This window comes from Peromyscus maniculatus, chromosome 1 (genome assembly GCF_049852395.1).
Source record: "Peromyscus maniculatus bairdii isolate BWxNUB_F1_BW_parent chromosome 1, HU_Pman_BW_mat_3.1, whole genome shotgun sequence".
NCBI classification, from domain to species: Eukaryota; Metazoa; Chordata; class Mammalia; order Rodentia; family Cricetidae; genus Peromyscus; species Peromyscus maniculatus.
Genome location: NC_134852.1, coordinates 5,211,118 through 5,229,394, shown reverse-complemented (window position 1 = coordinate 5,229,394; position 18,277 = coordinate 5,211,118). Strand labels below are relative to the sequence as shown.

Sequence of the window (18,277 nt, the reverse complement as noted above, 5' to 3'; positions counted from 1 at the left end):
ATAACAATTAATAAATGTGACCTTCTGAAACTGAGAAGCTTCTGTAAGGCAAATGACACAGTAAATAAGACAAAACGACAGCCTACAAAATTGGAAATGATTTTCACAAACCTCACCTCTGACAGAGGGCTGATCTCCAAAATGTATAATGAACTCAAGAAATTAGACATCAAAATAACAAACAATCCAGGCTTGGGGATTTAGCTCAGTGGTAGAGCACTTGCCTAGCAACCGCAGGGCCCTAGGTTCAGTCCTTGGCTCTGAAAAACAAAAAACAAAACGAACAGACAAAAACAAAAAAGCAAACTCAAAATAACAAACAATCCAATTAAAAATGGGCTACAGAGATAAACAGAGAATTCTCAAAAAAAGAATTTCAAATGGCCAAAAGATATTTAAGGAATTGCTCAACATCTTTAATTATCAGGGAGGTGCAAATCAAAGCAACTCTGAGATACCATCTTACATCTGTCAGAATGGCTAAGATCAAAAGGACTGCAGACAGTTTATGTTTGAGAGGATGTGGAGAAAGGGGAACATTCCTCCACTGCTGGTGGGAGTACAAACTGGTACAGCCACTTTAGAAATCAGTATGGCAATTTCTCAGAAAATTGGGATTCAATCTTCCTCAAGACCCAGCTATACCACTCTTGGGTATCTACCCAAGTAATAATCAACCATACCACAAGGATGTTCTTAGCAGCATTATTCATAATAGCCAGGACCTGGACACAACCGAGATGTCCCTGAACTGAAGAATGGGTTTTAAAAATGTGGTCCATACACAAGGGAGTACTACTCAGCACTGAAAAACAATGACATCATGAAATTTACAGGCAAATGGATGGAACTAGAAAATATCATCCTGAGTGAGGTAACCCAGACTCAGAAGGACAAACATGGTATGTACCCACTCATAAGTGGATACTAGATATAAAGCAAAGGGTAATCAGGCAACAACCCACAATTCCAGAGAAGCTAACTAACAGGAAAGACACAAAGAGGGATGCATGGATTGCCCTGAGAAGGAGAAATAGATAAGATCTCCATTCGTGAACTGAGGATGAAGGGTGGGCAATGGATGATCAGGGATAGAGGATGAGAACATAAGGGATTGGGATGGTTGAGCTGGAACAGAGAGGAAGGGGGAATGCACTTAAAGAGACACCATGATAGAGGGAGATATCACGGGGATAGAGAGAAACCCAGTGCTAGGGAAGTTGCCAGGAATCCCCAAGGATGACCCCAGCCTAGGCTACTAGCAATAGTGGAGAGGGTGCCTGAACTGAACTGGCTTACCTCAGAGATCAGACCAGTGAATACCCTAACTGTCGTCACAGAACTTCTCTCCAATGACTGATGGGGGCAGATGCAGAGATCCACAGCCAACCACAAGACAGAGCTCCAGGAGTCTAGTCAAAGAGAGAGAAGAGGGATTCTATGAGCAAGTGCATCAAAGTCATGATGGGGAAACGTGTAGAGATGAACAAACCAAAGTAGAGGGAACTCATGAAAGTTGGATCACTGGCTGTGGAGCCTACATGGGACTGGACTAGGCCTTTTGCATTGCGAGACAGTTGTGTAGCTTGATCTGCTTGGGGGGCCCCCTGGCGGTAGGATCAGAATCCCTCTCTGGTGCATGAGTGGACTTTGTGGAGTCCAGTGCCTATGATGGGACACCTCGTGCAGCCTTGAGGCAGCGAGAAGGGCTTGGACTTGCCTCTACTGAATGTGCCTCCCCATGGAGACCTTGCCTTCTAGTGTTTTGGAGTGGGGGGTGGGTTGAGAGAAAAAGACTGGGGGGGGCAGGAGGAGGAAGAGGGGGATCTTTGATTAATGTGTAAAATGAATGAAAAATATTTTCTCAATTAAAAAAGATTACAAAAATGAACAACCAACCAGAAATAGAGGTGAACATATATAAACCAGCACCTAAGGCTATGAGGAAGAGGATTATAAATTTTATTCCGTGCAGATGTAAACAGTGAGACCCATCACAGGAACCTTCAAACATTTTGAATATAAGTAAGTATTTCACCAAAAAAAATGTGAAAGGAATAAAGCAAACACACATGTAAATTTGTGTTTCTTGTGTGTAATATTCAGACATGTCTGCGAATTTGTCAGTTCAAAGGGGAACAGACAAAGATGAGGACAGACGAAATAGACAAAGAATTGATTGCAGAGTCTACTACCTGACCTAGATACAGCCTTGGGGAAGTTAGAGCCTGGGGCCTGGGGAGGGCACTTCCTCTTCCTGTGGGGCTGCTGAAGTACAACCATGTCATAGGGAGTGCCCAGCCTCCAGAGGCCACACCCTGTGTCTCCTGTCCATCCAGACAGTCTCTGTAGCTCTGCCCATGAGAAAAGTTGCAGCCTCCAGGAGGAGATACCATGACCTTCACCTTCACAGCCCTGCTTTGTCTGGGTGAGATGTGGAGATGGGGAGGGGATACTGTGGTCTAGGGTTGATGCTGCCCCACAGCCCAGCACTGGCCCATCAGGAAACCCCAGAGTCTCAGGTGGTTCTGTAGAGTGGGGGAACTGCTAAAGCTTAAGGGACAAACCTCTCACAGGGAACTCTCTTCCAGGATTGATTGTGAGCCTCAGGACCACAGTGCTGGCAGGTGAGTGAGTGTCTGCAGCTGTCCTGACCTTCACTTCTCATGGTTCCTGCAGCCATGCCTGGGCAGTGAGGAGGGAGAACAACACCTGTGTCATGACCCTGGGCATGGCTGGAGGGTTGGGGTTGGGAGCTGCAATCTGAGGCTGGCTGTCCTGAGTTCTAGATGCTCTTTTCCTTGTAGGGGCCCTCCCTAAGCCTATCCTCAGAGTACAACCAGCCTCTGTGGTCTACAAGTAGACTACAGTGACCTTCTTGTGTGAGGTGACCACAGGAAGCAAAGCATACAGACTCTATAAAGAGGAAAACCAAAAACTAAAGCACACAGAGTTTCTACAAAATCCTAAGAACAAGGCAGAATTCTCAATCTCTGAAATAAACCAAAAACATGCAGGACAATATCGCTGTCAATATCAAATCCATGGTGGATGGTCAGAGTACAGTGACTCCCTGGAGCTGGTGGTGACAGGTGAGAGGACACACAGGGTCCCCAGCCTCAGGCTTGACTGTCAAGAGGTGGGTCTGTTAACAGGGCTACCTCCACCTCACAGCCATAGAGGATAATGAGACCTGATACATTTAACTGATTCCTCCTTCTCTTCTAGGAGTCTACAGTAAACCCAGTCTGTCAGCCCAGCCCAGCCCTGTGGTGACTGAAGGAGGGAATGTCACCCTCCAGTGTGTCTCAGGGCAGTATTATCACAGGTTTGTTCTGAGAAAGGAAGGACCTCAGGAGCTCTCCTGGACACGGGACTCAGAGTATAACTCCTATACTAGACAGTCCTGGTCCCTGTTCTCTGTGGGCCCTGTGACCTCCAGACAAATGTGGACATTCAGATGCCACAGCTTTAACAGGAACAACCCACAGGTGTGGTCAGAACCTAGTGACCCCCTGGAGCTCCTGGTCTCAGGTGAGGAACATTCCCTATAATGATGCTGAAATGATATAGATGCCAAGGAGGCCTTGGTGTGTGGTGTGTGTGAACTGCCAGGGCTCCTGAGTCCATGACACAGAGCATGGTAGAGAGTGGGACACAAGATACAGAATCCAAGGCAGAGAGTGACAGCAAAGCCCAGGAGGTCCAGGACAGAGACGAATCCTTATGGGCCCTTCTGTTACTCTGGATCAACTCATGTGCCATCCACAACAGCTCGGGGAACCCCACAGAAGAGAGGAGGAAGGGATGCAGGAGCCAGAGTACTCAGGACATCAGGAGAACATGGCCCACAGAATCTACTAAGCAGGGATCATGAGGGCTCACAGAGACTGAAACAGCGACCACAGCGTCTGCCCTAGGCCCTCTGCACACACGCTGTGGTTGTTTACCTTGGGTGTTTTGGTTTGTTTTGTTTTGGAGTTTCTCTGTGTAGCTCTGGCTACCCTGGAAGTCAGTCTGTAGACCAGGCTGGCCTTGAACTCACAGAGATCTGCCTGCATCTCTTTCTTGAATGCTGGAATTAAAGGCATGTACCAAAAGTGCCCGGCTCATTTGGGATTTTTGTTAGACTAAACAATAGGAATGGGGATGTCTCAGATTCTTTTTCCTGCATGTGGAATCTTAACCCTCCTACTGGGTTGCTTTGTGAGCCTTAATATGATGGTGTGGCTAGTCTTATTGCATGCTATTATTCTGTGTTCAATTAATATCACTGGAAAACTTGTTCTTTCTGAAAGGAAACAGAGGAGCAGTGGATCTGGAGGAGAGGGGACGTGGGACGGCTGCTGTCAGGATGTATTGAATGAGAGAAAAATAAATTGAAAAGAAAAATAGGCCATCCACAACTGTGACTTTCTCTGTGTCACATTCAGACAGACCCACTTTCTTCTCTCCTACTTCCTTGCAGGGGCCCTCCACAAACCCACCATCAAGGTTGAGCCAGGTTTTGTGGTCACCTACACAAGTGCCGTGACCATCTGGTGTCAGGGGACCCTAGATACAGAAATATGTTTTCTGCATAAAGAGGGAAGCCAGAAACCCTTGGACAAAGAGACCCCAGAGAAGCCTGAGAACAAGGCCAAGTTCTCCATCCCTTCTGTGACACAGCAAGATGTGGGGCAATATCGCTGTTACTGTCACAGCTCAGCTGGCTGGTCAGAGCCCAGTGACATCCTGGAGATTGTGGTGACAGGTGAGGGGACAGTCAGGGTCTCAAACCCAGGCTCTGCTCTCAGGAGTATTCACCTCCCGCAGTCCAGCCCTGGGGAACACTGTGGCTGTGTGAGCCAATGTAACAGTCTGCCTCCTCCTCTCCTAGGAATCTACCACAACAAACCCAGACTGACAGCCCTGCCCAGCCCTGTGGTGACTTTAAGAGAGAACATGACCCTCCAGTGTGTCTCCCAGGATGGATATGATAAACTTGTTCTCACCAAGGAAGATCAGAAGTTCCTCAGCTCCATGAACTCACAGTATATACACAGTATTATGCCGTACCAAGCCTTGTTCCCTATAGATCATGTAACACCGGACCACAGAGGGACATTCAGATGTTATGGTTACTACAACCAAACTCCACATTTGTGGTCAGTACCCAGTGAAACCCTGGAAATACACATCTCAGGTGAGTCAGCCCCATCATTGACCAATCTGTCCCAATGGGTAGTTTTGGGTAAAGAGTGGTTGAGGGTTGTGTGGTGGTGGCACACACCATAAATCCCAGCACTTGGGAGGCAGAGGCAGGCAGAGTTCTAGGAAAGGGGCCAAAACTACATAGAGAAATCCTGCCTTGAAAAACCAAAAAAAAAGTGGTTGAGGAAGAGCCTGGTGGCTGAGCCAGAGCCCCACTCCTGGGGAGAAGCAGTGACATGTGCAGGGCAGGATGGGAGGGGATAAGTGTTTGGTAAAAACCAGCTTCTCAATCACTAGCCTGACACCTTCCCTCTAGGTCTGTCCAAGAAGCCATCCTTGCTGACTCACTAAGGCCATATCCTGGACCCTGGGAAGAGCCTCACCCTGCAGTGTTGCTCTGACATCAACTATGACAGATTTGCTCTATACAAGTTAGGGGAAGCTATCTTCACCCAGCAGGGTGTCCAATGGACCCAGGCTGGTTTCTCCTTGGCCAACTTCACCCTGGGCCCTGTGAGCATCAATACTGGAGGCCAATACAGATGTTATGGTGCACACAACCTCTCCTCTGAGTGGTCAGCCTCCAGTGACACCCTGGATATCCTGATCACAGGTGAGGAACTAAATAGATTTCCTCAGGTACCTAACCTGTGCATGGGTTCTCATGGGGGAGTTAAGGAGGTGATGGCTGGGATGAGGGACAGGAATCCTATTTGGGAAGAGATGTAGAGGCAGGAGAACAGGAGAGGGCCTAAGTCAGAGAAAAGAGACAGAGTCCCAGGTGCGCAGGGCAGACCCAGGTGAGGTGTCAGCTCAGAACATTGAAGGCAGCCTCTCACCATCCCTTTTCTATTTAGGACAGCTTCCCTTCAGTCCTTCCCTCTCAGTGAAGCCTAACTCCACAGTACACTCTGGAGACAACGTGACCCTGCTGTGTCAGTCAACAGACCAGGTGGACACTTTCATTCTGTCCAAGGAGGAAGCAGCCCAACAACCCCAGCGACTAAAATCAAAATATGAAGCGTGGCAGGCAGAATTCTCCATGAGTGCTGTGACCTCTGCCCTCTCAGGCACCTACAGGTGCTATGGTTCTTGGGACTCATCTCCCTACCTGTTGACATATGCCAGTGACCCTGTGGAGCTCATGGTCTCAGGTAAGGTGAACCTGAACTCTCAGGGTGACTCACAGTCCAAAACCTAGGAGAGCCCCTAACTTGGATTGGATTATGGGGACAATAGGAAGGTTAGTCAGATGGCACTTTCCCTGACAGAGAAGTGGAAGCCAGCAGGAGTTCCTCAAGTAATGTCCACTCCATCCTCTATTGCAATCTAGGTTTGGGGTAGACAGCATGAAGATTTTGGGGAGGTTACAGGACAGTGAGCAGAGACAGGCCCTAGGTTAGCATCTAACCCTCACCCCCTCTTGTTCTGTTTCCTAGGACCCATTGGAACCTCCAGCCCACCACCCTCAAAGTCCATGCCAACATATGGTGAGTATCAGGCACCTCAGGGCAGGGAGTATGCTCCATCCCCAGGCTGCCTGGCATCTCTTAGCCCACTGAAGTCCTCATTTCTCTGTCACTTTAGCTTGTGAGTAAAGGAGGAAAACAGAGATCTCAACAGAGACCCTAGAGACCCAGGACTTAGAAGTTTGGATACAGAAAGTGGCATCCAGAATGTTCTGACTCTGTCTGGAGGATGGGGCATGTGGGTGAGGTAGAGAGCAGAGATCTCAGACATTTGCCTCCCCATCCTGACTCTAAGGCCCTGAGAACAAACCTCTCTCACCTGCATGGAGTCAGGTCCCAGAGGGATAATAAGGAGAAAAGTGGGGCCCAAATGGGCAATAGCTAGTTATGGGCTTGATACAGCTGCTTCTAGAGACTTGGACTGCTGACTTGGACCAGCCTTTCCCTTTCTGGATTGGCTGCTGTTTCTCTGAGTAAAAAGGGGAGAAGCCTGGCCCACATGTCTAAATTTCTTTCAGTGCTGGCCTTGGCTGTGACCTCTCCTGACAGAGGAGACCCCAGAACCTGATTCTGCAGTGGGTCTGTCCCACAGTGGTGGTGGTGTGTAGAAAGTGAGGCAGAGGGCCATGGCAGGCCATTGAGACTCCTCTGCTCCAGTCAGGAGGCTCTGCTCTGGTGGAGAGAAGAGATGGAACTAAGAGGCCCTGGGTTCGACTCCCAGCTCTGCCACTTCTAGTCAGGTGATCTGAGGCAGGTGAACTGTGGAGACAGAAAAAGAGACAATTCATCCTTACATAAGATTGTGAGGAGGGCAGATGATGAGTGCAAAGACCCAGCATGTGTCTGTCACACAGTAGGTACTCAGTTCAGCAGCAACATTCCCCACTCATGACATCACTTGTGTCTCAGGACTGGAAGGGTACCTGAAGGTTCTGGTTGGAGTCTCTGTGGCCTTCCTCCTGTTCCTCTTCATCCTCATCTTCCTCCTTCTCCGACGAAGGCATCAGGGAAAATTCAGGAAGGATGGTGAGTAGGGTGTGGGTGACCTGGGTCTCAGGTTCCCCTGTGAACAGCCAAGCAGGGGATCAGGACCACAGCCCCAGGGAACCCTCAAACTTGAGCTGAATAGTTTAGAAACACTAGCAGATCTCAGATCACAAAGATCATGATCTCAGAATATGTGTACTATCATGTGTTCTGTGCGCTTCACCATGTCCTAGGACATTTGCTCACTCACCCATGGTGCAAAGGTCCCTTCCTTCCTTCCCTGTACCATGCCTAGGTAGAAGGGGGAAGCTGCGACTCTTCTCTCTTACAGCCCATAAAGATACAGAACTGCAACTTTCTGCAGGAGCTGGAGAGCCTGTAACCAGAGACAGAGGCTCCCAGAAGAGGTAACTCATGACCAGAGATATAGACCCCACCTTCCTGACACACCTCACTGACAACTGACATCTTCTTGTCTCTCCAGATCCAATCCAGCTGCTGCTACCCAGGAAGAAAGCCTTTGTGAGATAAAGAGGGTCCTGGGGAGGGAGATGTCTGAGGACTCAGCATTGCAGGGGTGGTGGAGAGGCTCTGGGGTCTTTGCTTTTTGGGTCTGAACTTCTCACTATAGACCCTGGATATCACAACACTCCCTGATTCTCTGTCCACACTGGGGGCAATACAGAAAACTAAGGGTCAGAGTTATCCCTAGACTCTGCTCAGGAGACATTCTGTTTGTTCTTCTGACAGACGCTTCAGTGGAGGACACACAGCTTGAGGATGGTGCCAAGCTGGACAGCTGGGTGAGTTTTCTGTCCCTATCTGCAGTGCTAAGACTTAGGGCCCAGTTTAGTCCAGAGAGCCTTTTTTGTTCTCCCTCCCTTGGCCCTCAGAAGCAACCACAGCTGACCCTTCCCTCTCTTCTGCAAGAACAACCTGCCTCACTCTCTCCTGGTTTCCCGGAATCATGTGTCTCACCGATCCTGTCCCCTTTCTGGCTCCTTGCCATCTGTCTGATTGTCTTCTGAGGGGCAGCATGGATGGGAAAGCCCACAGAAACATCTAAGGGACTAGCAGTTTCAGACAGGAACCAAAGGGACTTGGGCAGAAACGTGGGGTTCTGGATTGTGTGTGCGGATGTTTTACAAGCATGTTTGTCTCTGCAACACATGCCTGCATAGTGCTCCCAGGGGACAGAAGAGAATGCCATATACCCTGGAATGAGAGTTACATATGAATGTGGGTTACCTTGTGGGTTCTGGGAACCAAACCTGGATCCTCCACAGTAGTAGTCAATGCTCTTAACCACAGAGCCATCTCTCCAGGCCCCAGAAATGTGTTTTCAGGAAGATGGACTGTGTGGGTACAGCCAAGACAGAATGTCAAGATAAGAAGTCAGAACTGTAGGAAGGAAGCCCCAGAAGATCCCATCAGGGATGTTGTCATCTAAATGGGTCACTCTGGCCATGCTGTGGAAAACTGGCCAGAGATACCCAGGGGAACAGGGAGACACTGTCTGTCTCTCACTACTACCCTGCTACAGAGACCAGCTGAGGAAGACCCCCAGGGAGAGACATATGCCCAGGTGAAAGGCTCCAGGCTCAGGAGGGCAGGAGCTGTCCTTCCTTCTGTCATGTCAGGAGAAGTCCTGGACACCAAAGATGGACAAGCAGAAGATGACACAGAGATAGACAGTCAGGTGAGTCCTGTCCTTCCCAGGATTTCAGCATCCCCCAAGCCAAGCATAACCCTCCTCTCAATCTCTCCCACTCCAGGCTGCTGAATCTGAGGAGCCCCAGGATGTGACCTATGCCCAGCTGTGCACCAGGTCACTCAGACAGGGGACAGCTGCACCTCCTCCCTCCCAGGCAGGGGAGGCCCCAGAGGAGTCCACTGTATATGCTGCTCTGGCAGTCACTCAACAGGGCTCTGTTCCCAGTAACAAGGAACAATGACCCTCTGCCTGCTGGGTGACCTAACAGAGACCTCCAAGGGATTCTGTGAACTTTTGGGAACCTTATTGCATTTTAACTAACATCATACATTTTGGAAATAAAGCAGACTTCTCAATAAACATGTGAAATGAGAAACTAAATAGAAGGGAATGGATTCACACTGAGTACTAGTTTTAATGACATTCCTCTTCAAAGCCATGAAATGAGAAAATTTACAGGCTTGGTTGCATTGAATCATAATCCCAACCCCAGGGATGCTGATACAGGAGAATTGATTTTGTTTTTGGTTATCTTGGCATACTTAGTGAATTTCATGCCAGCCTGTGCTGCAGAGTGAGACATGTTTCACACATTAACTACCAGGATCACACAGTAGAGAATCTCATCAGGATGGGGTTTGCTGCTGTGATCCTCATAATCCTTGGGATTCTTGTCTTTGAGACTTGGGGCAGTCAGAGACAGATGCACCATGCAACTGAGAAGTAATCAGAAAAGAAAGAAGTACATCTCTCAAGATTCCAGAGTCTGAGAAATAAATCTGATGATCCCATGATTTCTGTAAGAAAATTTAGTTCTTATATTGAGGAACTGTTGTGAGAGAATGTTCAGTGAGCAAACGTGTTTTATGTCTGGGTCCTTTTATGAAATATTGAAGGGTCCTTGAATGGAGGAGTGAGAATTGAGAAATAACAGCTAGGAAATATATAGAGAGGTAGACACAAAAGAAAAAGACATAGACACAGAAGATCTTTGGGAGGGCTCTGTGTCAGTACCACAGACTCCTGTGTTTATTATTCACAGCCTTCATATATTCAAAGTAAAGGGGGCAAAGAAACTTCCCCTTTTCAAGGACATCACTGTTCAGAGTACAAAGCACAGATGAGTGTAAACATCTCCTTAGCACTCAAGACATCTAGTAGCTATGCCTTAATGGGAAGCATCCTGTAATTAGGCCTTGAAATATAAGACACCTGGTAACCATGCCTTTGGAGAAAGCATCCTATTATGCAGCCTTGCAGAGTGGAAAACAAGCTTGGACTCACTGACCTTTAGTCAAGATACACTAAGGCATCATTGTGGATCTCTGTGGGTCCCTACAGTTTTGGGTGCAGAGGAAGGCTTGAGTGTTCTGATAAGTTCCTTCTGCAGCAAATGAATTTACATCACTCCACCAGCTGTAGGCCTTTGCTGACCGAACCAACTCTTTTCTTGATCCATAAAGTGAGGGAATATGCTGTCCCATCTCTCTGGCTTTGGTCCTTGTTTCTATACATATTTTCCTTCCCCCCACCTCATGTGTCATTTTCCATTTTAATAAATTGTCACATTCACCATGGCAGAAGCTTCTCTCTGTTAGACTAGAAATAAAGAATGTGCCTCAATAACAAAAATAATAAGTAAATTCAAACCCCCTAATTCAAAGTCACTCTGCCTAAGATGTTCCGAAACACTCTTTGTGACCCTCCACCCTTTCAAGCTTCAACACAGGATCTTCACAGAGTTTCTCTTGAAATATAAAGTCAGTGTTAACACACTGGTAGAATAAGGACTAGCTGGCAGGACAGTGTGGTCAGGACTTTGAAAGTGTTTTCTTAACACAAATTTCTGATTTGTAGAATTTGCGGACCACTATAAATATCCCCACGGGTGTGAGGGTGGGGAGTGTCACATTAAATTGATGTGTTTTTCATTTCATTTTCCACTGTCTATTTCTCATATATGCAAAAGCAAATGGCTTGCAGATCAATCATCCCACATTCACCTTGCTAGGGCAAGTTACCATACACTGATTCATAATTTCTACATAGACAATTATGGTATCTTCAGACAATGATAGTTGTATTATTTCTCTCTCTCTCTCTCTCTCTCTCTCTCTCTCTCTCTCTCTCTCTCTCTCTCTCATATTTTACCTTCACTTCTGTTTCTGTATTAGCTAAGTCTTCAAATACAAAGCTGAAAATGTGTGAAGAAAGGAGAATCTGTTACCTTCTGCATAATTTAATACAAAATCTGCTTTCTCACAATTAAGTATGATGCTAACTTCAGTATTTTGGTACATTAATTATTCTGATCCTGGAGGTTCTCTGTATCTAATTTCCTGTAAGTGTTCATGATGAATGGCTGTGGGACACTGACAAATGTTAACTATTCATGAAAAACTGTCTCAGTTATGTATGTTTTATTCTAATCTTGTTACTATCACCAGTAAAGTATAGTTCTAAATATTTAATGGGATTTGCATGACTGACTAAATTCTGCTTTTTCAGAAGGTGTTCTTTTCATTTTATAATACATTCTCATGGCTAACAGCAGGATATGGTCTGAAGAAATCATATTTAGTAAATGTTTTTCATGGTGTTAACATCATAGAATACTTAGTAAGGACTCGTGAATATGATGTCACAGATTACTTGCTCTTCAGGACTGTCTCTACAGGTTGCAGGAATGATATTTTTGTAGATTTTGCAGCTATTTTCATGGGAGGGTTTAGCCTATAATTTATTTCATCTAATTTCTTTGTCTTGATTCACAGTTAGGTGATGTTGGCCTTACAGCATGGCTTGGTTACACAATCCATTTTCTAGACCTGAGTGTGCAAGTAGTTGAAAGGCTGTACTCAATTTCTTCCTCTAACTGAGCAGAGTCTTTTGCTTTGCTTTTGTTTTTTGTTTTTGAGACAAGATCTCTCTATAGAGCCTAGGCTGTACTGGAACTCCCTATGTAGACCTGGTTGGTCTTGAACTTACAGATATCCAACTTCCTCCAACTCAAAAGTGTTGGATTTAAAGAGATTTGCCACTGCAACTAGCAACCGAGCTGACTTCAGGAGACTACGTTTGTCCATACCATCAATACACCACCTCACTCTGTCCTCATGAAAAATGTTACCTGGACCTGTCATTTTTTCATCTGAATCTTGTAAGCACATAGAGGGAGGAGATATGTCCTGGTTCTGAAACATGGTGCCTAGGATGAATCTAGGAATTGATACTCTGATAGTTACTACATTGGAGGTCAATGGAAGGTGTACAAGGAGCTAGGATGCCACGTTACACCACACAGCACAGATGCTTTAAGGTCCTTTCCATTCTGTACACAACACTAGTTTACAAAAAGTCATGCAACGTGGTGAGGGAAACAGGTTGCTGATGCAAATGTGAGCAGAATCAATTATATCTGACTCAGGAAATGAATTGTTGTCCTAACTTCAACCATTACCAATACATAGTAACACTTCAGACAATTCTGCATGAAGCTGTTTGAGGAGGAATGAGCAACACCAAGGTGAACCAGAAGAGAGAGTTGGATGTATCCAGTAAAGATTCCCAGTATCTGTGAAATTGCAGACTCCCTTCCTATACCCAACCAGCAATTCAGGGAATGGAATTGAACATGTCAGGAGTCTCAAACTTTGCTTCCATGTGTTGTCCTCTGAGAGGGTAGCATCAGGTTCTGATGTCTCTTAGACTCATTAATCAAGAAAGTGCCCACAGACATGACTAAAGTGTAATCTGATCAAAGCACATCCTCAGGTGAGGTTCCCTATTTCACAGGTGACTTTAGTCTACCTCAAGATGAAAAAACTAACCATTGCACTCTCCCACCCTGATTCATATTCTCAGAAATAAAAATCTATATATGAATCCTCCTGTGCCACTGAACTAGTTGATTCTCACACTAACCTTGAAAGACAGGGCACTGCATCACTGTACCCAAAGAGGGGCGGATATAGATTAATACCATCTTCAGTTCGAAAGTCAGCAAATGATATTCTTGTACCTTAGAGAGCAGCCAGATTATTTGATCCCCTGAGCATTAGTGCTCAGGGCATTGAGACGCTATCTGCAGTGTGATATCAGGAACTGTGGCCCAGATAAAAAAGAAACAGATGGGAAAGAAAGCCAGTGAGGAGGTTTGGAAGAAGAGAAGGGAGTAAGAGGGACTTCCTGTGACAGAAATGAAGAAGTCAGAGGAGAGAGGAAATTACCAGTTACAAACCGCAAGCTCAGGAAAGGAGGAATGCCAGCTTCCCCAGTGAGTCACCCAGGGCTTGTATAACTGTTTCTAAACTTTCTGTCATTATCTGCAATGGCCTTGGTTAATGGTGCAATCTCAGGAGTGAAGAGCCTTATTCAGGTTCTCCATCCTTCCATTCCCATTCTGATAATAACCTCAAACAGTCCCAAACAGTGCTGCTTTTGTCACTGTCCCTGGGAGATCAGCACAGCCCAAGTGCAGTGAAGACTCAAGACATCTGTCTATGCTCTTGATCCATCCACCCTCTGTAGAACTCCAGTCCCGTGTCATCACTTCATCTGTTCCTATATATGTTCAATACCTCTTCTATCATTCTACTCTAATCCCTACCTTCCTGTATGCGGCATCCTTCCAGAGGGCTCTTCTTTCTATAGTATCACAGAATCCCTTCCCGATGCTCACAGTCAGCACAGGTAATCTATCCCCAACAAACCCATTCTTCCCAAAACACAAATTCAATTGAGGAAACAAGCTGCATTTTACACACACACACACACACACACACACACACACACACAGAGAGAGAGAGAGAGAGAGAGAGAGAGAGAGAGAGAGAGAGAACAATATGACCCTTCTAGCATTAAAATTCCTGTACCTCTCACACTTGCTTTCTGAGGAAAATAAGAAACTTGGGAATACCACTGCAGCCTCTAAACACTGATGTTGACAAAGAAATGTGCTTATGGTGACCCATTGAGTGGGTATATATTAAGGAGCTCAGGTCCTTGTCAGGGGCACACTGGAAAATCACAGCTTTCTACAATGGTGGACACACTGTGTGGATTCAGATTACTACTGGAGACTGGTCACAATTTAGTGCAAATAGGTTCCTTCTACCATCAGTTTTCAATAACAATTGACTCCCTGGAGCAGCAACATATATTCCTTTGCCTAAACATTTGCCTTATTTAAAGATGAAAGCACAGATCATATCCATTGCACAAGGCTAAGATGGAGTCACAGCACTCAGCAAGAGTTCAAGAGTTTCACATTTCACAATGGTTGTGGGTCTTCCTTGATGGCTAAGCACTCCTAAGTGGGTCTTACACTCTGGTCAGGGCTGGACCCCACCCATCTTCAATGCAGCCTCAACCCTTGACTCACTTGACTCCCACTGTTAGAGAGACCTAACTCTCCTTCTATGAAGCTCCCACATGTGTAGAAATCAGCCAGTAACTTACCCATCATTTTCACTTTTGCAAATGTCTATTTCAGTCCAAAGAAGGGACTAGTTGGTGACACCAGTCACTCTCTGTCCTGGGACTGAGTGGATGTAACATGTTCCCAGTGGTTAATAATCACTACATGGGTATTAAGAGGAAAGAGCAATTCTTGCACTAAACAGAGTTCTGGAAGGGTTTGTCTCCACATGAACTGTAGTCATGTGCTCAGTGCATCTCCATGGCTTTACATTCCCTGGAAAAGCAACAGCCTGTATCTTCACAAAAGCATCTTCAAGACCAGGACCATAACTAGTTGTCTTAAGAAGCCAAGTGAACTCTAAATGGACAGGTTGAAGAAATGAGGACACACATGCAGAGATTCTAAGACAGAAGGAGCAACTACCTCTCCAACACTGGAGAGATTTGATCCCCTCAGACCAGGGAAGGAGACACTGGGGTCAGAGTAGGTTCTGACTGTGGGAGAATATGGACTTACCTTTGCCTTCTCCTGCTTCAGAAAGCCTTGGCAGGAAGATAGCTTGTTCCTGACACATATCTCTCCCTCCCATCATGTCTTAAGGTCTTTAAATTTCCAAAACTCTTTTTAAGAGCCAGGAGTTTCCTTCAGCACCCTCCTGCTTGGGACTCCCCAGAGAGCAGAGCTCATGGGTCTCAAAACATGATCAAATCAGTGGTGGGACTAAATACCTGAGATGATGTGACCAACACACTCAGAGAAACACATTCTGCCCCTGACCAACTCAGCACATAAACCAACCAATCCCTGAGCAGGAAAACCAATCAATCCCTGAGCATGAAATCCAGCCAATCTTTGAACATGGCAATTCCCTTAACAAAGGGGAGCAGAGAAATAACATCTTTCACCAGATCAAAAGCAGAGCTGCTACATGTCCTCGGGTAAACTCCCTTAGCAGAGTGGAGCAGAAAAATAATGTCTCTCCTAGAAGGGAGCAGAACTGCTACATTCCTGTGGGGAAAACATCCCCCACAAGAACAGAGGGGTAAGTGTTCCAGAGAAGCTAGGAAATAACAAGGACCCTGAGGGGGACTTATGGATCACATTGGGAAGGAGAAACAGTGGAAATCTTCATGAATAAACTGGGGATGTGGAGGGGCAATGGAGGGGAGAAGATAAGGGATGAGAACATGAGGGAATGAGATGGTAGCGCCTGGGGACAGACAGAGTGGGAGAGCAACGGAAGAGTTATCTTGATAGAGGGAAATATTATGGGACAAAGGAGAGATCTAGTCCTAGGGAAATTTCCAGGAATCCACAAGGATGACCCCAGATTAGACTACTAGCACCTGGCCTACCCTGGTCAGATTAGTGAATACCCTAACTGTAATCAGAGCCTGCATCCAGTAATTCATGGAAGCAGATGCAGAGATCCACAACCAAGCACCAGGTCAAGCTCTGGGAGTTCAGTTGAAGAGAGGAAGATGGATTATATGAACAAGAGGGGGTGGTGAAGATCATGATGGGGAAATCTACAGAGACAACTGAACCAAGTTCATAGTAACTCACATACTTTAGACTGACAGCTGTGGAACCTGCATGGGACCAGACTAGACCCTCTGCATAGGTAGATAGTTGAACAACTGGGTCTGTTTGAGGGGCCCCTGCCAGTGTCATCAGGATCTATCTCTGGTGCATGAGCTGGCTTTCTGGATCCCATTGCCTATGATCAGACACCTTACTCCCACTTGATGAAGCAGGGAGGAGCTTGATCCTGCCTCAACTGAATATACCAGGCTTAACTGTCCCATCATGGGAAAACTTATTCTTTTGGAGGAGGGTATGAGAGGTGGGTCAGGGGGTGGAATGTGGAGGTAGGAGGAATGAGAAGAGGAATGAGAGGGGGATATGTGGTTTATATATAAAATGAATTAAAAATTTAAAAAACAGAGGTGTAGGTATTGCCTGGATTCTGACATCCATAATACTGTTTCCTTCTAAGATATAGGTATCACCTGGCTTCTGACATCCAGCATAATTTTCCCTTCAGAGCTTAGGTATTACCTGTCTTTCATTGGCCAGGATACCTTTCTCTTTAGAGCGATAGGTATTGCATGGCTTCTGACAGCCAGGATATATTTCTCTTCAGAGCTGTAACACTTAAAAATATAGTCTAGCTTATGTTGGCCAGAATATATTTCCCTTGAGAGCTGTAAAACTTACAGGAATAGCCTGGCTTTTGACAGCAAGGATACCTTTCCCTTCAGAGTTGTAAAACTTACAAACATACCTGAGCTGTGTATTTCCTGGGGTTCACTGGGCTTAGACCATATATAGGGACTTCTTGGTAGCCATAACATCTAAACTTCCCACTATACCTGGTTGTCACAGGACCCATATGTAAAAGATCCTAGGACTTCCCAGGAGAGATATATATTGTGAGTCCAGGGGCTTGGATTATACCCCATCTTCCTTGGTCAAAATGAACCTGTCATGGGCTGGAGAGATGGCTCAGAGGTTAAGAACACTGACTGCTCTCCCAGAGGTCCTGAGATCAATTGCCAGCAACCACATGGTGGCTCACAACCATCTATAATGAGATCTGGTGCCCTCTTCTGGTGTGCAGACATACATACAAACAGAACACTGTATACATAATAAATAAATAAATCTTTTTAAAAAATGAACCTGTCATATCTCTCCCATGAGACACACTGGAGTGCCATGCTCCTTCCTGAGGCAAACACAGAGCTGGACAGGGCTGACAATCTAGCTGACAGGGCTGAAGAAGAATCCTACAAAGAAGAAAGTAGCATGTTACATGTGCTCATAAAGCCTACCTCATCTTAAGAGTTTCCCTATGGGAGGAAAATACCCTTGAGAACAGACCCCTTTCATGAAGTTAGGGTCTTGGTCAGGAAACCTAATGTGTCCTCTTTTCTGTCCCCACCTGACCCGTCCACCAGGCCAGGTTATTCGAGGGTCTCGAGGAGGGACCACCTGGGAATCAATGGGGGGCGAGAGGGAAAGGAGACCAAGCGCGTGAAGAAAGACAAAGCAGTCTGAGTTGCGTCAAGGTCTCGTTTATTGACTGGGTGTTAGAGCTTATAAACAGGGCTTCAGGTAGGGAGGGGGAGCAGGAGGAGTGAGGAGAGGACAAAGAAAATTCCTAAGGGAGGGTCATCAGGAGGTCGCTTTGGTCCCAGGCCCCTGCAGCTAGCTGATTTAGCACAGGCTCCAAGAAGTTTATTTAATCCTACATTCCTTGGTTAAGCTAAGAGCCTCCTATTTACACGAGGCTTGATAAATCGTGGAAGGTTACACAACGTTCAAGACACAGCTGTCCGGAGTCGGTCCCCAACACCCACCACAAGATAGGAGGATACACAGAGTGTATGTAACCTTTAGGTGGTGGGATCTCCCTCCTATCACAGGCTGTCCTTTCATCAGCCTCAAAGGAAGAAGAATTGCCTTATTTGGCCAACTGCCTTTGGT

General features: G+C 46.2%; 1 protein-coding gene and 1 pseudogene across 2 annotated transcripts in view; both read left to right on the top strand.

The window, feature by feature from the left end:
• LOC102921313 (paired immunoglobulin-like receptor B) overlaps positions 1–18,277 on the top strand; it is a 74,433-nt gene that overhangs the window by 40,281 nt on the left and 15,875 nt on the right. The window lies entirely within an intron of this gene.
• LOC102927729 (paired immunoglobulin-like receptor B) lies at positions 2,395–11,772 on the top strand (annotated as a pseudogene). The gene is made up of 15 exons (XR_013042071.1): positions 2,395–2,428; positions 2,577–2,627; positions 2,808–3,092; positions 3,229–3,534; positions 4,469–4,753; positions 4,880–5,185; positions 5,510–5,806; positions 6,051–6,347; positions 6,633–6,683; positions 7,572–7,688; positions 7,981–8,056; positions 8,134–8,171; positions 8,400–8,452; positions 9,193–9,348; positions 9,425–11,772. The product of XR_013042071.1 is annotated as a paired immunoglobulin-like receptor B (transcript).